General features: G+C 41.5%; 1 protein-coding gene across 1 annotated transcript in view; it reads left to right on the forward strand.

Moving 5' to 3' along the window:
- Nucleotides 1-1,422: 1,422 nt before the first annotated feature.
- The window catches only part of PRR5L (proline rich 5 like), a 76,215-nt gene continuing 54,290 nt past the window's right edge, over nucleotides 1,423-23,347 (forward strand). The window contains exon 1 of the mRNA XM_063117427.1: nucleotides 1,423-1,496. The gene's annotated coding sequence lies outside the window, so the exon portion shown is untranslated. The remainder of the gene's footprint in view (nucleotides 1,497-23,347) is intronic.

A 23,347-nucleotide genomic window follows, 5' to 3' on the forward strand; every position in this document is an offset into this window, starting at 1 on the left:
TGGATGCAATACTCAAGATGAGGCCTAATAGACGGGAACCAATACCTCACACGATTTGAAAACTATGCTTCTATTAATACAGCCCAATATAGCATTTGCTTTTTTTGCAGCCATATCACACTTCAGGAGTGGTGGAGGACCCTATGCCATTGCCAGTGTTAAAGTAGGAATCAACTGCCTCCCAAGATGGCTTTTCTGTGTGAAACAGAGTTGTGTTGGTGTGGGTGTCATAAGAATATAAGAAGAGTCATGCTGGATCAAACCAACAGTACATCTACAGCATTCTGTTCAAACAGTAGCCAACTTGATACCCCCAAGAAACCCACAAGCAGGAAATGACTGCAACAGTATCATCCTACCCATATTCCCCAGCAACTGGTGTACATAGTCATATTGCCATTGATAGCCTTATCGTTCATGAATTTGGCCAATATCCTTTTAAAGCCGTCCAAACTGGTGGCCACTGCCACATCTTGCGGCAGTGAATTCCATAGCTGTGTTTAGAAGTCCTTCCTTTTATCTGTCCTGAATCTCCCACCAACCAGCTTCATGGGATGACCTTGGATTCTAGTAATTTATTTATTTATTTATTTATTATACTTATATACCGCTCCCATAGCCAGGGCTCTCTCGGTGGTTTACAGAAATTCTAAAATTGAGGTAAAAACATGTATACAAAATTCAAAACACTAAAACACAGAACATACACACATAAAGCATTAAAAACCGATTAAAAACTAAACATGCGGGTAATTAGGGTATCATGTGCGAGGGAGAAAAATGTCTCCCTATCCACATTCTACACACCACCATGCAGTTTTTTACACCTCTATCATGCCCCCTCTCTCCCCTCCCCGTCCTTGCCTCAGGCAGTAAAGTATGTTGGGCCAACTGTATACTTGTCTCTGAAAGTATACTTGTGTCTTTATTATGCCCCATCAGCAAACAGGGCAGAAAAGAGATGGATGCCCTGACCGATTCCAGGGCAGCATCTACACTACTGCTTTAAAGCGCTTTATAACAGTTTTGACAACTGTTGGGGCCCAGGACACACTGCATATACAGGTTTCAGAATGTTTTCAAAGTGCTTTAAATTAAAAGCAGTAAGTGTAGATCCCCCGGCAAACTCGCAAAGTGAAAACTGGGGAGGACCTTCCACCTTAACCGACCTATTGCAACTCCCTTAGTTAGCTCTGATTTCCCACTCTCCCAAAAGCGGCGCTCTAGCTCTGTTTAAAAGGGCTGCGTGGGATGTCGGCTTGCGCCTCGCATTTCATCTCGGAACGTAAAGGAGCTGAGATGGAAGGGGATGATGGTAAGGTAATAACTTCCCCTCGAGTTGAAAGGGAGTGGGAGGAGTTGGGCGGGGAGGGGGCCGCATTCGCCGCCGTGCGATCTAGGAGCAGCTGCGGTTTCCAGAGCAACGCCTGCCGATTGATTCCAAATCTGTCTGTCAGCAGCGCTTCGTCTCGTTTGAAGGAGGAGATAATTGCAAGGTTGTCGCTTTACAAACGGTCTCTTTGGGTTGCGCTAACAAGATGTTTATCTCTAGCAACAGAGTTATTTGCAAAAAGAGAGAGAGAGAGAGAGAGAGAGAGAGAGAGAGAAAGCGGGGAGGAGATTGATTTGTGCCGTGCCTGAGCTGGTAGCGCGGGTGGGTGGGTCGGTGGGGGGAGACTTCCCCCCCCCCATTCTTGGTAAAAGCTTTTGTCTCGTATTCCTTTCCGTTTGTTGTGGGGGAGACTTCCAGCGCTATCCGATGTGTGTTTACTCAGAAGTAAGTCCCGCTAAGCTGAGTAGAATCTACTCCCTAGTAAGCGGGCTCAGCATCGCGCTGTGCGTGACACAGGTTGGGTTCTCAAGCAAAACGAAAACAAAAGAGAGAGAGAAAATCCGAGGAGCCGGTTCCCCCCCCCCCCCCCGGCCGCGTTTCTTTGTGCAGCACCATCTCATGCACGTTTAGGCGGAAGAAAGTCCCCCTGAAGCCAGGGTGCGAGTTTTCCCTCTGATAAAAATGCACAGGATTGCAGCCATGTAGCCCGATCCTATCCTCTTGCTTGTTTACTCGGAAGCTGGTCCCTCTATGTTGGGTGGTGCTTACTCGCTTGTAAGCGCTTCCGCCTTAAACGCAGCAAGACAGAACATGCATCTTTCTTAATTTCTTTTCTTCCGTCTCCTAGAAGCGTTCTTCCGACTGAGACGCCGCCGTCTGTACACCTCCGTTTTTTGAGTCCCTTTCCCGGGGGAGCCGCTAAATTCCGAAACCGGAGTGGGTGGGGACGGCGACGAGATAATGTTCTCTTTTTCGTTTTTCTAAATGACTTTAATTAAGAGCGTAGCCAGCTGTCCTGAGACGGGAGACTTGCAGTTAGTAAAGAAACCTGGCAGGCTTTCCCCCCATTTTTATTTTTTCAAAAATAATTCTCTTCCCAATCACTGTGTGAATTCGCTTGGCTGGCTGATTTGGTGAACGGAAAGTGGAACGTTTTTTGTTAACTAATGAGCCGCCTGGGGTCTCGGCGCTCGGGAGACGTAGATAATTGAAGCGTTTTACTCCTTAACACAATCATAATTTTTTAAAACAATATTTTTGCGCTGCCTACAATCCGTGACAGAGCTTTTTCCTGGCATCTTTCATTTCCCTCTTGCAATGTTGAAAACTCCCCAAGGTTTGCAAAGAGTTGCATCTTGGCTTGAGACAGACGTAAATGCAAATCTCTTTATGCAGATTCTGCGGGTGGCACAGCCTGAAAGGGGCTTGGGACGGGGGGGGGGGGAATGAGCATCAAAACATAGAGGACACCCCCTCCCTCCCTCCCTCCCTCGCCCGGCCGCAGCTCTGCTAGTCTCCAAATGACTAAACTTGTGCTGAAGTTTCAGCCGCACTCGTATGTATTTTTGTTTGTTAGCAGCAAGTGTGGAGCATATTTATAGACAACTGCAATTTTGTGGTGTAGAAGGTTTCAATTTTGTTCAGCCAGCAATGCACCACAGTCTTGGACACGGTAGTATCTCTCTAGGGCTTGCCATGCGCTCGTTATGTGGATGTGAATAGCCACAGGTTTTATGCGGGGGGTGGGGGGGGGAGGCAATGTAAAGTTCAACCACATTGTTTTGGCGCAGGTCCAAAGACAAACTTTGGTGTGTTCTCATTGTATGTTGTTGGACAACAATGGGAAATGTTCTGATTCCTTGGAAAATGGAAGTGGTGTGTGTGGGGGGGACTTCTTAGCACCTGCTTTCTGGGTACTGGGAGCAAAGACTGCAAAACCACATTTCTTTATCAGTCCTCACAGATAGTTATGTATACTGGGGAGGGTGGACCAACATGGGTGAAGCACCCTATATGTTGATACAAGGAGCGAAGTGACAGTCAAGGATGGGTGCACTGAGATCTTGTGCAGGCATGGAAGTTTTGTAGTGGACTGACTTTTCAATGAGATCATTGAGTGATAAGGTTGCCAACTGACCAGAAAAAAACTGGGTTGGTCTGTTCTTGCGTCTTTAACAATAGCTTCATACGCAGGAATTGGCAAATGACGTTTTTCACAGCATGGAGGTAAACTTAATTTCTTTCTGAATTACTAATTATAGCGTCCAGTTGAAGCTAACAAGCCTGTTTGTTCATCTGCTCCTTGAGGCAGCAGGCATGGTTGCACTGCCCTGTGGAAGGCGGAAGGCGCTCCATTAGCTCTTGATCATGTCTATGGTGAAAATCAGATGCATTGGAAAAGTGCATCTGATCCTTTTTTGTCAGAGGTCACCTGTGACCTTACACCTGTTTTAAAAATAATTTGGAAACAAGTCTGTCTTGTTTTCCAAGAAGTGCAAGGTGGTATACATGGAGGTCGTCCCACAATGATTCTCTGAGGTAGGTTAGGCAGCAGTCCTATATTATTATTATTAATATTATTAATATTATTATTATTAATAATAATATGGCACCATCATTGTACATGGTGCTGTGGGAGGGTGCTGTGTGCAACAGCACTGTGCACTCTGTCCTACTTCTGGGTTTCTGTGGGCAGCTGGTTGGCCACTGTGTGAACAGAGTACTGCAGTAGATGGACCCTTGGTCTGATTCAGCAGGGCTCTCCTTATGGTCTTATGAGAGAGTGCAACTTTGACCCAGTTAGCTTCATGGCAGAGCAGTGCCAGCTCCAGGTTTTGAGGTGGCCCATGGGAAAGCCGCCCTCAGTGATGCTACTTACTTCTTCTGTCGTTATTGTGGGCTACAGATGCTCCTCCTCAATGCTACTCTCTGCTTTTGTCCCAGAGAGAAAGCGCTGATAAGCAATCAGAGAGTGGCAGCTATTGCTCCTTCTTCTTACCACTGCTGTTGTTTGCTTGCTACTTGCCCCTGTGGGCCCGATGCAGCTGCTTGGTGAGCAAGCAGCTGGCAATGTGGAAAGCAGGAGTAGATCCAGGGGATTGTTGATGTCCCCGCTGCTGGATTGTAGGTGGTGAAACATGCCAACTCTTCATGTCACCTCAGCGGCTAAGTGAGAATTCCTGCCTTGGTTCAATTCCCGAGATATAGGCAAATGCTAGTGAAGAGACCCAACTTCACATGGGTTGGAATAACACTTGTTCTGATGCAGTGAAACCTACAAGAAACGTTTTGCAGCTGCCTAATGATGGACACATTATACCCATTCAGTCAGAGTGAAACCACTGCTGCCGGCACCCCTAGGAATGCCCCTTCCATGGTGTAATCCATTAGTCTCCAGAGGGAGTGACCTGTTCATTCCATTCCCGGGGGGGGGGGCTACCTCTCAGCAGGGTGAGAGAGCAGCCCTCAGACCACTCCTCCCTGGCTTCAGACTGTATGGACTGCAAAGCTATGTGGCAGTTAGGGACGCTGGTACCTAGTGACTGAAGGTGGTACTGCAGGCCTCAAACGTGCAGACACATTTACATTAATTCAAATTAATGTATTTTAAAACCCAAATAATCTGGCGGTGCACAGTCCTAGGATCTCCTTACTATGCACACCGTGTTTCAGGTGTCTAGGTTTCATGATCTTAGATTTATGATGCTGACAGTCAGACTTACGTGAGCTATGGCGACGTGACCCATCCCGGAAACGACACTTTCCGCTCATTTCGGGTTGCCCCCGGAAGTGCTAAATTGCTGTTGTGCCAGCTGTGGGGGCTGCTTGCTCAACAGAATCACCAGAGCTGGCCCATGTAGCTGGTCTCTGGTGGATATTGCCCATTAATTAGCAGTAAAAATAATTTTTACAGCAGTAGTATAAAATGCAACAATCTATTTGTTATGTTAAAACAGCTTTGTAAGTAAGCCAACAAAAGTTCAATTTCCCCCCTACTAGCCTGGTAAATGCCTGCGTCTTACTAACTAGAAGTCTGCATGTGTTTCCATGTTGGTCATAGAGGGAGGCAAGCAGCCAACATGAGAACACAGGTTGGTAAATTAATTTTTATAATTTTTGGTCAGCAAATTAATTTTTATAATGTCGTTTCTGCAAATGCTCTGATGGAGGAGGGATAGATTGCTCCCTCACTTCTCTGGATGTTTGCTTGGTTTCTATGTAGGGATTTTGTAAAATATATTTCTGTCTCTGTTTCACGGATTGACAGGTGCCACTGACAGAGTCAGATTTTTTTCCAATTTCATGAGTTTGCACAAATTTGCAATTGTGAAAATGTGCACACACACACCAAATGTGCAAATCCCTCTCAAATGTGCATTTCCATGCTTTAGCCTATGGGTTTTCAGCTGATGTTTTTTATTTTACATATTTTTTCTATGACTAAAGTTGTACAAAATTCTGAAAAGTTAAAAAAACACACCAACTTCTCTCCAAGCCCATGGATTCTGTGCAGGAAAAGCCAGTTTGTTGCGTAAACTGCAGTTTGGAGTCATATAAATTTGAACTCATTTGATTCCGTTGCGGATTTGTCCGAAAACCCTATTTCTGTAGGGGTTGTGCAGGAGGGGCTCATCTTCATGGAATTCATAATTGCCTATTGCTATCCAGCTAGGTGTTAAATACTATCCCTGATTAGTCCGTGCTTAAAATTTGTAATTGATTTTAGTACTATGTTTAGTGGAAATATGATATATTAAAATAAATAAATGAAAATATAAACATATTTGAAAGTTGCAATCTTAAAATCAGTTCTTAGGAATTCCAGTACACATGACTGTTCTGTTTCCACCAACTATGAACGGTCAACAAAGATCCTTAACGGTCCAGAAAATGTGTCTACAATTGGAAATACAGTATTTCATTAATATTGTACATTTGTGTGCATCTTAATTGTAGTGTATTCAGCTACATCTTTAATGCAATTTTAGACCAATGTGTAGGAAGTGATGGGTTGTTTGCAAGGACTGGAGATAAGCCTTTGAGTGAGATCAGGTTGGTCTAGTCTTCTTTGTGATGATTTAAAAGCAGCCATGGTGCTGAGTGGAAGTTTTTGCCCCAGGTCAGAAAAGCTGAGATTTATGAGCTGATCCAAACGCATCTCATTATCAGCTCACCTTGGTTCTAAGTTATCCCAGCCTTGCTGCTGACAGTTTCTGTCTCTTCCCCTCCACAGGTAAATTTGGGAGAGGAGTGTTGTGAGATGATGGATGAAGCTTTTAGAAAAGGCTTAGAATCAAGCCCAAGCCTCTTTCAAGAAGGCTCCGAAAGAGCTTATAAAGACTGGGTCTATTCCAAATTAAGATTGGATGGAGTTTCATCTGTCCCTGTTCTAAAAATGTGACTAACAGACAGTTTAGCAGGATGGAATTATCTCACTGGCCTAGTAAAGGATGTCACAAGATGCACATAATTTCCTCATTAACTCTGTGCTATCTTTTGTACATGGCTTCTGCCGTTTCAAGGCAGAGGAAATGTGGCCTCATTACATTTAGTATTATAGGGCTGGGGAAAGTATTTATCGATTTCCTGAGCTGACTAATACAAATGAGAGCTCTGGAAGAATTTCATTGGCATTGATAGCCTGATCTCATGCATAGACAAGGTGCCTAAACTGACTGAAATTAATTATTTTATGCATGACTAAGTTAATGGTGCAATCCTGTACAGTTTTACTAAGAAGTAGGGATCCTGAGTTCAATGGAACTTACTTGTAGCTAAATGGGTGTAGGACTGCATCCTTACAGGTATCTCACTGAACTTTGCTTCTTCATTATTCTCCACTAAGCTTCTTAGTAATTGCCACTTGAACATATTTGCGTGTTGACTTGTTTTTTAAAAAATTAAATTATAGTTATGTTTGGGCTTTTATAGGATGTTGTAGCTTTCATCCAGTTTTTTAATGCTATCCTTTTCAGAAAAGCCTCTGACTGTTTGATACCAAATACACATCTGGACTAATACCTCTGAAAACTGTTTTTTGTAATTGAATCATACACCAGGAGTATTCAGATGGTTCTCGGTGTAACTGGATAAAGCTGTGCCCTAAATCAGCCACACACGTGCACACACACACGAGTCCTGGGTTGTTCTACATTATACTTCCTAATACTTAATCATGTTTGACTTCATAACAGCCACAGGTGTCATTAAAATGATCATTGTACATCACTGGTGGGCAACCTCAAGTCCAGGGCCTAATCTGGCCTTTAGAGGTTGCCCATATGGACTGCAGAGCTGCACAGCCTTGAGTTCCCTCCATGAGGCCCCTCTCCAAGACCCACTCCCTAGCCTGGAGACTATCGATGTGGGGGGTTGAGATAAGGCACGAAGAGGAATCCCCTTGTTATCGGATCTCCCTGCAAATACTTTAGAGTATTTTTTTTAAAAAAAAGATACATAGCTGCTATGTTTGTTTTGGTCCTCATATGTTGATGCAGTCTCTCAAGCATAGTCTACACATGTATCAGAATAGGTTTTTAATGCACCCTGCAAGTGAAACCATGCCACACCCAGCGTATCAGGCAGAAAGTGTTCTAGCAAAGCTCACACCCTGACTTTCTACTTGCAAAGAGATTTTTAGCACCACAAAACCCTTGATGACTGCGTTCAGACAACACAATAGTCAACTCCACGGTTGATTATTGAGGGGGTACTCCCTACACGACATGTTTATAATCAACTGTGGTGTGGATTAAGGCCAGTTTCACATTAACTACTAGTCAACAGTGTGTTTGCCCCCTTTCCCCCCTCAGTCCTCCTGCTGGTATCCCATCAATCATTGCGAGTTCTGTCAGCTGCGCTAGAGCGGCAGCTGCAGCTTTGGTTACTCTTGCCAGAGGATTCTGTAGTTGCCAAAAATAACCAACTGTGTACAGCAAATACTTAACAGTGCCCGCCACACAACATGATAACTAACAGTTGTTCAAATAATCAACTCTGCACAGTGTTGGTAATTTGCGTTAGTTATTTCGGCGTGAAAAAGTCCCGACGGACGACACAACAACCAACGGTTGACTATTTAACCCGCCATTGGCTATTTAACCTACCATTACTTATTGTGTCATCTGAAATCAGTCATTGTCACCTCTGCTGCACCAGGGGCCTGAGTGGTCAACATGTTTGTGGGATCTGATGTGCTTGCGCTGAGAGATTGTACGTGCCCTTGAATGCCAGATGGTTTAAGTCTGAACGAGAAACAAAGATTCTTTGCCTTCCTTTTTTATATGACGAAGAGGAGACATGACTGAAAAACACTGTGAGGCTGTACATGAACAAGACCCACATTAAGGGTAACTGGTAATTTTTGTCTAGGATAAATGAATCTAAAGGTTGTAATGCTACAAACATTAGTAGATGTATGGTCCAATAGTTTGTAAACCTTTTAATCTTTGTAACCCCCCCAGAGAGCTTCGGCTATGGGGTGGTATATAAATGTAATAAATAAATAAAATGTAACAAATAAATAGTTTGCCTATTGAACAAAATTAACAAGTGCTAAGGACACAGGACAGGAAGTAGGATAAAATGCTTTAGCTCGCTAGCAAAGTCAAGATGTGCTTCCAGCTACTTTGAGATCAACTCCCTCAAGTGGTTGTTTGGAAAGCTTATGCTGTGATTTCAGTGCAACCCTTGCACATCAAGAGGGAGATATTTTGTTATTCAATAGCTTAATTAGAAATTCTAGCTGTTGTTGTTTTTATCTTAATGGCACCCTGGCTTTTGAGATAACCTTTCTTCTAATCTGTTTTCCTGAATTAATTTCATGAACTCCACTGTGTAATGAAATGGGATCGCAATGAAGTCTGGTTTATTAGTTTAAAAACAAACCAAGCAGCTGTAACAGCAGGAAAAATATTAGTGTCTTGTGCATTGGAATATTGATGTTGCTATCGCTGAACTCTATACAATGTCTGTTTTCTTAGTAGAGGTGATGAAACAGAGGTGTGTACATGATTACTCAGAAATCAAGTTTGCATACTAAACCCTGTAAAAGGAACAGGAATGGTAAAAAAAAGCAGAAGTTGGCAACCTAATGAACTGCTGTGGTGAGACTTCTGTATTCTTCAAGCACGTAGCAATTTTTTAAACTTACCCTTGTTCCCATGCCTTTAACAAGGATTTGATTCACAGACATCAGCAAGTGATAATGTTTTATTGTATATTGATTTATGCCTCACCCTTCAGCAGATTCCCAGGGTGATTTACAAAAGGTTAATGCTTATCTCCATGCAGTGAAAAGCATTATCCAAGTTTTACATGTAAATGTCAGTTAAAGGCACAAGAGGATGTTGGACCTCCCCACCCCCGCACCCTTTGGTCATTTGGCAAATTTGAAAATCAGCACAATTTGTGCTCTGGCCATTTTAAATTTGGTTAATCCCCTAGGTTGAAACTTTGCTCTGAATATTCGTAGCTACCACCAAACATGCTACGTTCAGTCCAGGAATATGCTAGTGTTATATATGAAGTTTAGCATGGGGGTGCACTGCCCCTCTGAATGGATGGATTCCATTTGTTTGGAATAAGGTTTGGGTGTTTTAATTTGGTGTTGAGAGTAATTAATCCTGTCTTGTTGTTTTGTAGTTTATTCTTTTTCTGTTAGTAGGGAGATTTTTCTTAATGATTTTCATTTCATCATTCCTTAAAACAGGGGCGGCCGGGGAGTGTGTTGCCCTCCAAATGTTGTTGGACAGTTCCCATCTTCCCTCACTATTGGCTGCGCTGGTTAGGCTGACTGGGAGTTTTAGTCCAACAAATTTGAGACTGTAGTACCCCATACTGCTTTAAAACTATCTAAAACAGACAATTTTACTATCCATCTTTTTTTAATTGAAAAACCAAATGAGCAATTAAATTTTAAATGGATATGATTTCCTTTCTTGTACTGGTGTTTTTGCAATAGATGGTGTACTGAATCAGTTGATGAGATGAGCAGTCACTCTGTATCTTGTTTTACTAGCTTCTTTTACTAGATTTTCACCAAGTGTCCAGAAAAGTTCATTTAGCCTCTACAATCTGTCCTCTGGGTCCAATCAGATATAATATCTTATTTAAACTTGTAATTGTCTGCACTTCCTGACTTTTTTTTACATGCATACTGAAACTGGAGTCTGTGCTAAAAGTTTCTACAATAATTTCAGCTTAATAAACTAAGATATGAATAAGGCTTTTTGGCTGGACATGAAGCCCCTTCACTCCTCTCTTCGCATCGGGAACAATAAACCAGGAAATCTTCTATCAATTACATTCCTGGATAACTATGATTAATTGCTTCGGTAAAAGCCAGAATATTAAACCACAAGACGTTCCACGAGGCCTTGCTCAAGCTGTTCTGGAAATCACTGCACAAGGTGTCACACTACTCAATTATTCTTCATTAGACTAGGTTGTGGATAGTTCTGGATTGTATCCAACATTATAATAGTGGAAAAGTATAGTTTTGCTAGTAGTTGCACAACTGCTATCATAACTAGCACACCTAGTGCAAGAAGCACTTAGTCTAAGGAAGTTGAAATGCCTTGTGCAATGCCTTGTGCAGAACTGTTTGTGCAACACCTTGTGCAATGTCTTGTGCAAGTCATGGTTTAATATCCTGGCTTGTTTCATAGTTAACCATAGTTTCCTGGTTTGGATGTATTAGGAAACTATAGTTAATTGATGACTTTTGGGTCTGTTTTTTTGTTGCTGTGAAGGGGCTGCATATACAGATCCAGAGATGATTAACTGAATGTTGTCAATGTGAACCTGTGTTCGCTTTTTGTGCTTTTCCTGTGGGAGCCGTTAATGTTACTGTGGGGCGGGGGCTTGTCCCAATTTTTCCTATTTCTCTCAAATATATGTTTAATTGTTTGATTTTCTCAGACCAACGTTGTTTTTAATATCCTACCATATTATCTGATATTTAACATCCTACCATATTATCTGATAGAAAATAAATTTTGTGTGGAAAATATTTATTTATTTAAATTATTTCTTGGCTGCCTTTCAAGGCAGAAGCCTTCCTAATACGGCTTACAGCAATAAAACACAGTAGCATTAAGATATTAAAAGCGATAAAAATGTAAACACAATAAAATCAGCAATAAAACAGTAATAAAAACCAACAATAAAACAGCAATCATATCAGGAGAAGGCTAAGGTAATACAATACGTTTTCAAGGCCTTCTTAAAAGCCTGCAATGATGGAGCCTGGTGGACCTCTGATGGCAACTTGTTCCAAAGCTGTGGATCCACTGCAGAGAAGGGCCTCTCATGTGTTCCATTGTCAGGATATTGTTTGAAAGTAAATATAGAAAAAAATAGACAGTATTTTAATTTTTGGAAACTGAGAAGGTGTCTTCTATTAAGGACTGGTTTTCAAAGTCTGGGATATTGAGGACTTTTAAAATTCACACTGATAACTAAATTATCAATCACCTTTATGGTAGATGTCTCTACAGAGTAGCAAATGATAGTGGGTATCCCTTCAAAACATGTTTTGCTATCCTTTCTCCCACTATCTCTTCTGACCAGTAAACTAATGAATAACAACAAATGAATTGTTGGAGGAATCCAGCACATTAATCTCAGAGTTTGAATTAAGTGTTTTCATGCGGTTTTAGGAGAATAAAAATGAATCCATCTCCCTCAACTTCCAGCTCAATGAAGCTAGTTGGCAGGAATGCAGATTTCTAGCCAGAAGGCAGATCTGTTACCTCCAACTGCCTGGCTGCAGTAAAGAAAAAATTTTGCTCCACCAACCATAATCTGTTGACCTTTTGGTCGTCAAAGTGAAACGTTCTAGACCCACCATTGCTGAGCAGTAAGGGCTTTGTGTGACGCAGCGTCCAGCTGGGTCCTTGCTGGGAATGAAAGGAACAAACCAGACATGCAGACTTAGGTGGGTTATTAAACGGTCACAACTTTATTGAATTTTACTTGAATAGGATTGGCAGAGGTATAGGGTGTAGATCCTGTCATTGGACAGTTCGACTACTGTCTGATTCCCCTTCCTGTCCTGCCCGCCAGTACTGTGGGTATCAGATGGTAGGGTCAGAGAGCCCACCATAGCGCAGACTGCTAACATGTGGGTAGTTTTTTCCCAGGGATGTAAAACGTGAGGCTCTCCAGATGTGTTTCCTACAATGTCCATCAGTCCTAGTCATTGGTGAGGAATGATGGGAGTTGTAGGCCAAAACATCTGGAGGACTACATGTTATCAGCCCTTGTTTCGTTTCATATGGTCCTAATGTCTCCCAGTGCCTTGTGTTGTGCAAATATTTTTGAACCAAAGCCAGAAGTTACATTAAATTTATTAATTGGGCTGAGCTAACTGAAATATCTTTCAGTTGAAATAAATAGGGGAAATGTTTACTTTATAGTCGAAAAGCAATGTCAAAAATATTGAAAGTAGCGTTATTACCAATGTGGTTTGTGATAGAGTCCAGAATCCGTTCCAAATATAATGATGATAGAGAAAGGGAGGGAGAGTAAGCAGGTGGTAAAGAGCCTGCTACAGTATATAACACACTAATTGGAAGTCTGGCTGAGTTTTCCTCTGTGTTGCCATATAAGACATGTAATAGGGAGGCCCTCTCAGCTCCCAAGGAATTTTCTGTGTCTCTTCAAGGACTATGCGATGTCACCGATCTTTACACTGACCTTTACACTAGGCCCACCGCATAAACCCTTCTCAGGCCAAGCACCACCACTTGAAAACCTGAGGAAGGGTTAAATAAAACCTTTCCCCTAGCTATGAGGGAAGTAGGTTTAATATAGGATGTCTCTGAATATACTGTGGGTATAATCTGGTGTAGGTATTTAATAACTGTAAAGCAGGTAAATAATGCCAAGCTGACACGTGGTATTTGGTAGCTAATGAAATAAGAATAAGTTTATTGTTTAAAAGCTTTAAATAAAAATATAATACCTTCAATCCTGCCTAATCTAAACTCTCCACACACCAACCACCTCACTCTCTTCACACCAATCCTAAATCCCTAGAATCCAACCCCTTCAATAAACAACTCTCCTCACACGCACTCCAATACCCAAACTCACATATCTCACAAACTCCCAACACTCTCCTTATATACTCCTCCTCCCACCTATTACATCATAAACCACACTCACTCAGTTCTAACATTTCATACTTACCAGACATACTAATCTAGACATATACACTATACTCAATTGTGGGGTAACGCCACAGGCACCTATCAGGCACCTTGAGAAATATTGGCTTGGGCTGGGGTTGGACAACTTTGAGGGGGGGTTCCAGGGTCTAATTCCTACCTCTAAACCCCCGTGTTGGCCACAGTCCTGCCACTGCATCACCAAAGGCAACACCCCTTCCAGCTGTTCGCTGTCAAATTTTGGCAGAGGCTTAAAAAGGGACAAATTTAGCTTGTTTTGGAGGGCAGGGGTGGCACCAGGGGGGTTGGGTACATGGAGGCTGAGTGTTGACAACCCCTGACTTAGGCAGTGGGTAAGCTTAAAGTATACACAAGAATGTGAGCCCTAAGTGTCCTTATCGGATAGGCATTAATGGGATTAGCTTCCTATTAAATGTGTTCAGGACCGAAATCAAATGAAGGAGGCTGTTGTGCTGTTTGGGAACTCAGCTCTGTTGAGATAGATGCAGATGCTATCCTCTGGATTCATTTTGTGTAGATTTCCTCTTTGTGCCTTGCTTTAACTTTGTTGATACCATTCAAATGTGATGGATTTTTGCATGCCGGCTCCTAATGCTGTGTGCACATGAGCGACTGGTTGCCCTCCATTTTGCTGAGTTTATGATTTCAGTGAGATCCGTGAGAGTTAGTATAGCCCAATAAATAAGGATTTAGGAGCCGAGCAGCCTACCACTGCTGCAGATGAATCTATGTACTCTTGGTTTGGGACAAAAGCACGAAAACAAGTGGGTCTCTACGAAGGAAAAGTACTTCTGCATCAAATCAATTCCAGCCCATGATGTGTAATTGTACCTGTTAGCATAACTGGTGATAACTGGTGTGACTAATAGGGTTTTACAAGGCAATTTATTTATATTTTGTATGCTGCCTTACTGACCCAAAGGTACATCCAAGGCAACTAACCACATAAATATAGTAGGTTGTATCCCACCGTGTCTGTCTACCAGCAGAACAAACACTGCTGAAGAAACAAGTTCCCCCTTACAGCCTCCTGCACGCCCTTATCTGATCTGGAGCAGATAGCAGTATGTGAAGGTGCAGGGGGAGGAGAGGAAGGCGAAGTCCTTCTGCATGAATATCTGTTGATGTGACGTTAGGTGTCACCCTATGAACTAAAATACAATAATGACACACCAGCACATAGCATTATAAAAACAAAAACAAAATAAGTAAACCAGCAGCAAAACGGACTGCAGCATTAGCATCAGCAATGATCGATAATGCTAAATCCGGAGAGCCAAACAATCAGGGAACCTTTGCTCCCCAGTAATGGTCTGAATTAGCCTTCCCTAACCTGGTGCCCTCCAGATGTTTTGGACCATCAGCCCCAGCCAGCATGGCCAATGGTAAAAAAAAAAAGCTGGGAGGTGTATTCCCAAACATCTGGAGCGCACCAGGAACTTGGCCTCCTGGGGTGACAAATTCCAAAGCGTACCTTCTGGCAAAGGCTTTTAACTGCCAGCTGCTATAGGCCTTTCCCAACCTAATGCCCTTCATATATTTTGAATCACAGTTCCCATCATTCCTGACCACTGGCCGTTCTGGCTGGGGATAGATTTGAATTGTAGTCCTATAACTTAGGCCAAGGGTTCCTGTGCTGTTCCTGCAACCTTTGTATATGATGGAGAAGAGCTCAGATCATTAGCAATGGGTTTCGGCAAGGATTGTCTCATCTTGTTTCCTCATGCACCTTTACCAGCTGAGAAGCAGAAATTCAGCAGGTGAAGCCTCTTGCTGCATGGAAATGATGTGATGGGGAAAACCTTCATCTGTTGAATTCCTGCCTGTCCCACAGCAATTAAGGAATCTTGTTGATTTCAAATAATGACACTCTGACCTGGCTCTGATCCATTCTAACTTGAGTCTCTTTCACATGCTTATTATTGTTTCTGTTGAATTATAGTCCTTGCGTCTCCTCCGGGTCACAGAATACATATTGCTGAGTTTCTTGGCTTGCTCTTCCAGCATTCCTTTTGTCCTGAAGTCCAGCCAATCTTAATCTTCTTCTCCCCTTGGCTGCCAACTGGCTGGCTGCCTACTTTGGGCAACTGAGGGGAGGAGCTATGGGAAGGGGCCTCCTACTTCTGTCTCTTCCCACTTGCAGCTGTATGCTGCTGCAGTTTTTGCTCTGGTTCCTTGAGAGACAGATGTTTGCTTTTCAGTATGACCTAAAGGTAAGGGAACAATATTAGGATGCTTTCATGTGTTAGTGTTAGGACTGGAATGTGTTTTGGTTTATGGGATTTTTGTGTTGCTTTACAGAAAAAAAACCCAGATATCTTTTGAATGACTTTCCACTGCTTAGCTAATGTGAAGCATTATCAGCAATGCTGATAATTTTAGCAAGGCCTTTCTTGCACCTAACTTGGTCTTTCGTTTATTTCTCTTTCTCAAATCAAACTCTTTAAAGCAGTACTTATACAATAGTCAGTGCTTTATGTTTAAAGAAATTGGTGAAGGAATTCAATTTTTGCATATAACCTTTTGCACTTAGGCTGCAGTCCTATACCCACTTTGAACTTAATGGGGCTTCCTATGGACATGTTTAGGGTTGTGTTGTAAGTTAACCTTTTGAAGGAAGGAATGGGATGGCATAAACATTTCAAAGAAAAAAAGTCTCACCTTAGAAAGGACACTGAGAATGTTTTTCCAATTGATTACCTGAAAAAAGGGGTGCCCTGAGACAAAAACCTTATTTTTGAAACCTGATCTTAAGCACATTTTCAAGGGAGTAAGCTCTATTAAACACAGTGACTAACTTCTGAAATAACCTTCTTAGGATTGCACTGTCTTGTACAACACTGAAAAATAACTGACGTTTAGTGTCAATTTATGGACTTGGATGTGGAATTAAATTATAGCAATACAGTGGTTTTTTTAACTGGATTCTAAACATACGGAAATAAGCTTTCCCCCTCAGTAGTGCATACCTAAATATAAACAAAATAAATAAGGGAAATACAAACCAGCCCAGCTTCAAAATAATCCTCATTTTCCAGTGTCCTCACTATATATAGAATACATATATGAAGTAGAAGGATCTGTCAAAAGGTCTAACAAGTTGCAGTTTGCGCAAAACAAGCATGTGGATTGTTGTCTAGAGCAGGAGTGGGCAGAAAGTTGTTCTCCAGATGTTTTGGGCTTCAACTCCCAGCATTCCTGACATGCTGGTTGGGGCTTCTGGGAGAAACATCTGGAGATCTACTTTATGCCTACCCCTGGTATAGAGTCACTACCTATCCTTATTTGTCTGCAATTCCAAAATGTTACAGTTTAAGGGATTTGACTTATTTTGGATTATGGACAACAGAACAATGAAATTGATTGGCAGTAGGATGGGCAAACAAAAGAAAGCACTTAATGTAATGCATAATTAATTTATGGGATTCAGAGCCACAATTCGTAGTGATAGTTACTTGCTTACGGCTATTTCTTGTGATACAGATGCCATATGATGGATGCTCCCCAAGGAAAGCTGTTCCTTGTGTCCCAATTTGACATACACATTGAACCACATTGTATAGTTTGTTTGCATGCCACTGCAAGCTCTAGCCAGGGGGTGTCTTCACGGCGCTGGGTTGGCACTGTGCCCCTCAGAAACCCGCGGCTTCCCTCCCCCAGGGTTTTGTTGGGTAATCTTGATGCTGAGGAGAGAGAGCGGAGTTTCTGGGCGGCCATCCAGGGAACAGAGCCTCCCCTACTCTCTTCCTGATGGAAGGCAACCAATGTAAGCCTATGCGGCAGGGTCTTGCTATTTACTGTTTTACTCTGTACAGCACCATGTACATTGATGGTGCTATATAAATAAATAATAATAATAATAATAATTGCAGGTGGTCTTCCACCAGGCACTGCCCGGCCAATCCTCCGTTGCAACTCCAAAGTGAGGCTTTGGGGCTGTCTTGATGCCGTCCTGTGAGTCTTCGTCTCGCTCCGTAGAAAAAAGTCAGGGTAAATTCTCTCCTTTTTTACTCCACGGCTTTGGCGGAAAGTCTCATGGTGGGTGCATGATTGCAGCATTGTTGTATAATCGATGCCACGCCACCATGCACCCAACCTGGGGATTTCCAAGCGTTTAGACAGCCCCCAGGAACGTTTGGGCTGCATCCAGTGTTAAGCCTACTTCGAGGAGTCCCATAAAAATGAATGGGATTTAAGACAGACTAATGTTGGATACAACCCTTTGGCAGCTGTAGTCTGGATGAGGGGAAACAAACTTAATCCAGACAGATGGAGGTGCTGTTGAATGGAAATTCTTCAGACCTGAGTGGAGATGCGCAACCTGTTCTGGATGCACAACCCTTAAAGAACCATGTGTGCAGCTTTGGGGTTCTTCTGGACCTGACAGTATCCTCAACTGTCCACATGACATTGGTGGCTTGAAGTGCCTTTTACCAGCTTTATCTGGTTCATTAACTGCAACCCCCCCACGGAAGAAGCAAATGTATCTTTGGTCACTTGTGAACTGATTATATCCAGTCTGGACTACTTCAGTTCTCTCTGTGGACCACTTTAAAGGCAGCTTGGCAACTGGTTCAAAATGTGGCTGTTGGGATGCTGGTAGAAGCAATCGTTCAGAATGTTACACTTATTGCACACCAATTGCAATATTTTACAAGTTCATTTCTTGGCTCAATTTAAAGTACTGACGACCTAGGACTAGTTTATGTGAAGGACTGCTTGTACCTGTATGAATGTGCCAGAGCTCTGCTTCTTAGCAGCTTTAGAGACCCTTCTCTCTGCCCCTTCACTAGCAAAGATCCAATTGGTGGGTACCAGTAATGGGGCCTTTTCAGTGAGGGCACCACAAGTGTAGAATTCTTTGCCCAGGAAGGTCAACCAAATGCATTATTTTCCATCTCTGAATGACTTCCTTTAAAAAATAAATAAATTCATTGTGACTGTTTTTATGTGTCTCTGTGGATTTTTATGCTGATGTGTTTTTACATCGTTTTGAGCCTGGATTGATTTTTAAAACCTTGTTTGTCTTTTGATTGTTTGCAAGTGGGATAAAACTGATTAAAATAAATCTGCAAGCTAGTGGTGTCAAGCTTTCCATGTGGTGCAGGCTGATACCTTTGACAAGTCAGTACATATGAAATGGTTCGCTGTATGGAGCGGCCTCAACACCAAGGCAGTTTTTAGCAAGCTTGATGTGGCTTGAAAAGTGTGCCTTGGTTGACTCTGGAAATGATTGGGCAGCTTTTGTGTGTGCAGGATTCATCTATGAATAACTAATAGTCATACGAGCTGTATCTTCTGGCATCTGGTATTCAGAAATATTCCGTCTCTGAACATGGAGGCTCCATTGTTAGATATCATCACTGTGCCTTGCTTGTTAACTTCTTGGGGCATTTGACTGGCTGCTGTTGCGAGTTGGGTGTTACTGGGTGAGGTAGATTGTTTTTGGCCTGATCCAAATCTTATCGTCTTAGAATTCTATCTTGTCTATTTCATATGAGGCCTCTGGGCAAAATCTGTCCAATTCCCCATTGGGGCAGACTCTAGAAATGAACTAGTGCCAGAAGGCATGAGATCTGCAGTATTAGGACTTGGTAGCAGGCCACTCTAGGGTGTGTGGCATGACTCCCACCACCAGCTTCTCTCAGAGTGGCTTCCCAGCAAACCTGCTTGCTGACTTCAGCCATATAGTGAACATCATATTTTCTTATCTCTATGTTTAAATTTTTAAAATTGTAAATATAGAAAAGATACAAAACATTGCAAATGCATCACAAATACATTATGTAAACAGCCATAGATCAATAGAAACAAACATGTACACTCATTTATTGCAAGTCAACCTTTTATAACCACTTCATACTAATTTCCTGATTTTCAATAATTATAAATGTATACAAAACAAGTCATTAATCTAGGATACATTTATTATGTTTATAATGCAAATGCTCTACACTCATTAATATCTACATTTTTGTTTCATAGAATAAATAATTGGCATCTAAAATTGTTCAGGTTTTGTGTGTGTGTGTGTGTGTGTGTGGCTTCATGTATCAGTGATAGGCAACTTGTAGGACAAAACATCAGCTGGGGGGGCACGTCTGCCATCATCCCTCACCATTAGCTATGCTTGCTAGGACTCATGGGAATTATAGACAAAACATAAGTAGAGCCATGTTGGATCAGACCAAGGCTCCATCTAGTCCAGCACGTCTGGACGGTTACAAGCTGCCCACCCCTGACGTAAATGCACAATTTCTGCTAATTTAACCATTGAGGCTACATGCTGAATTTTGTTAATCCTTTTATCTCTGTGACGCATAATGATTTTAAACTCGAGGTCCCAACTGTGGCTTATAGGAGAGACAATCCAGAGTCCCTGGTTCGAACATCATGCTGAACAACCCAGGAATGGTGAGCCCCTGGGTTGTTCAGTCTCCCGCTTGCAGAAGGAGCCAAGTGGGAGTGATTGAGTAGCAAGAACTAGCATGTTGACTAATTCATGCTGTTTGTTTGTTTCTTTTTTTAAAAAAACCTCTGAGGTTGTTTTGTGCAAACTGCACTAATGTGTATTTTTAATAAGCCTGTTAAACATTTTGCTATTTCCTCCTAAAACATTGGAAGGAGTATTTCTGCTGTCAACCCTGAGTTCCTGTTTCACCCCTTTGTTTTATTGTACAAGAATGGGTTTCTTGCTTTACTCTACCCAGGGTTGATTTGATTTAAATCAAATTGCTTGAAATCATGTTTTAAATTATGATTTAAATCACTTCTCTGATGGAACCAATTTTAATGATTTAAATACAGTTTAAACCACCAGTGAGGAAGATTCTATTTAATCACCATTTTTTAGTAGAAGTACATTATTGTTTAATATCACCTTAATACATATTCAGAGATGTAAGTTTCATTAGAAGGTAGGTGCACACTAAGCAATCATTCTGAATTGTTTTCAGATTAACTTTTATCAAAAAATGGGACGATAATTTGGTCATTTGGTACTAAAGAAGAATTAACTTGTAAAGTCATTCAAGAGATGAACCAGCTCCAACTGTTAAATTAATCATGATATTTTTGTTATGGTCTGCCCGAATCACCATCAAACAACAACATTTACAAAACACACACATGTTTTTTGAATAGTTAAACTATTTCATTTTTTAGATGAATGTAAAGTGTTTTGTTTTTTTAATAAAGGAATAAAATTTAGGGAATTTCAACTGCAGCAGGTATAGAAACAAAATATTCTCAAATGGGGTCTCTTACGCCTTGCTGCTGCCATGCATGGTATTGCCCTTCTATGCTGGAGGATATATGCAGCAGAAGTTTCCTCAGGCGTCAGGCCTGCATGAATGCATTCACTTTTGGATTTAGTTTCTATTCCCCTCCCCTATCCCTTGCAATTATATCCAGACTCCTCCTCCTTGTTCAAACTTATTCCATCTCCCCAAATTTTCTATTTGTTGACATTCTCTGTCTTTGCAGTTAGAGATAGGCGAAGGTCTGAGAAAGAGAGAGAAGGCATGCATTTCTATACACCACCTGCAGTGCAGAATACTACTGATCAGGTTATCTCCCATCTCCAAAACTGCTGCTAACTTATTCATAGAATATTATCAGAAGTTGTATAATTAGTGTTCATGATGATGGCTGCATTTGGACAACACAGTAGTCAATGGTGGGTTAATAGTCAACACAGTTGATTATTAGGGAGTACTCGCCACACGATATGATTATAATCAACGGTGGTGTGGATTAAGGCCAGCATCGAGTTGACTATTAGTCAGTGGTGTATTTTATTATCCCCCACCCTCTTTCACCCCTTCAGTCCTCCCGCTGGTATCCCATCATCCATTGTGGCTAGTCCAACCAGCAGAACTCTCTTGGCCTCTCTTGCTAGGGGACTCTGTAGTTGCTGAAAACAACCAGTTGTGTGCGACAAAATAGACAACGGTGCCCGCCGCACGACATGATAACCAACAGTTGTTCAATTAATCAACTCTGTACAGCATGGGTTATTTGCGTTGGTTATTTCGGCTGAATAACCAACGCCGATATAACCCACTGTTGGTTATTGTGTCGTCGGAACCCAGTCAATATCTTTGACCTAGGCTCTGTTTTTTAAATAATTTCTGGCGCCTCCTGAAAACATCCCTGTTTCGAGAAGTCTTCCCCAACTGACTAGCCACTGTTTTCCTGGCTCCTTTGTTTTTAAATTGAACCATTTTAATTTGCTTTTTAAATTTTATTTCTTTTATATATATAAATTTTTATTTCTTTTATATTTATATCTATGTTCACCTCTTTGGAATCTGTATTAGATAATTGAGCGGTATATAAATGTTGTAAATAATATTTTTAAAAAATTGAAATGTGATTTAAATTAGAAAAATGATTTAATTTTTTTAAAAAAAAATCTTTTTTTTTTTTAAAGAAGTGATTGATTTTTATCCACCCTGATTTTGCCTCAATCATAGGGGCTCCTGAAGAAATGGTTCAGAAATCCCAATACATGCAGGCTGCTTTGCTGCTTTGGGACTGGAATTAGAAAGGATTCTACTGTACTTGCATACAATGGCTGTATCTGAATGGATAGTTCTTAGCAAGCCAATTGATGCCCTTTAAGATGGAGATTAATCTTGGAGCTTCTGCCAATATCTTTAGATAATGTGTCTTATTTCTTATTCCACCGATCTTCACTGCCTGAAAATCAATAAGCACATAATGGGCATTAATAAATAGATATGAAATTGAACAATCCTCTTTTCAATGATGTCCTGTGGGATTTAAAGAAATGGGCTTTTTTCAATTTGCTAAAGTTCATTCAAAGAACATTTGTTTTTCAAAGGATCCTTAAGCATTGCTCCTTAAGCTATTAACGTTTTTATTTCTAGCTCTCTTTAGGATTATATTTAAACTACAATTGCAGCCTATTTGAGTGTCTTGTAAATTTTTTAGTGCATTCAGTGGGAGAGCAGAATGACCCATGCGGTTCTTTTTAGTCTTCTTTCCCATTTCCCTTTTTGTTACCAGAGAACTGGAACAGAAATACCCATATGTGGGAGGGAAAGAAACTGAAAATATACTTCTGGTTTGGCTTGCTTTGAAAAGTAGTTGGCAGTATATGTAATATACTTAGAACATGTTTTATTTTTTATTTCTTTGATTAATGTGTTTCTGGATCACCTCTCCATTCACTTGTGTTTGAGCTGATGTATTTTATTGTTATTACTTTATTGTACAACAATTCCAAAAACTATTTCCACAACTGGGATGTGCTACACACAAGGACCCCTCTCTGGTCTCCCCAAACCTCACCTACCTAAGAGCTGGGGCATGTGACAGGACTTCAGGTGATGGACATAGGCTTGGGGCAAGTTCATACAGGAGTGCTCATTATTACAACTGACTGTACACAAATGTAGGGTGACCATATGAAAAGGAGGACAGGGTGAAGTGTGCATAGGATTGCAGCCTACATTAGTGACATCTTGATATAAGTCCAGCTGAGAAGCTCCAGTCACACTATGAAAGTTATGTGAGAGCAAAGCAGGCTTTTGTCTGTCCTGTAGCATTTTGGGTGAGCTGTGTTGCAGAATTGTTTATTTGCTCTGGCATTAAGGGCTTAGGGAAACTTGTTTTAGTTACACCTGTGGGTTGTTAAGGAGCTTTTAAAAGTTCAGGTAATTGCATCTTTGGGCAGTTATTAGGAGTGCAACACAGGGAGTACCTATGAGAATGTCCAAGGGCTTATATGACCTCCTCAACCAATTTTTTTTTAATAGCATCTTCTATTGCACACTGGTTTTGAAACCTATCC

This window comes from Elgaria multicarinata, chromosome 2, assembly GCF_023053635.1.
Source record: "Elgaria multicarinata webbii isolate HBS135686 ecotype San Diego chromosome 2, rElgMul1.1.pri, whole genome shotgun sequence".
Classification (NCBI taxonomy): Eukaryota; Metazoa; Chordata; class Lepidosauria; order Squamata; family Anguidae; genus Elgaria; species Elgaria multicarinata.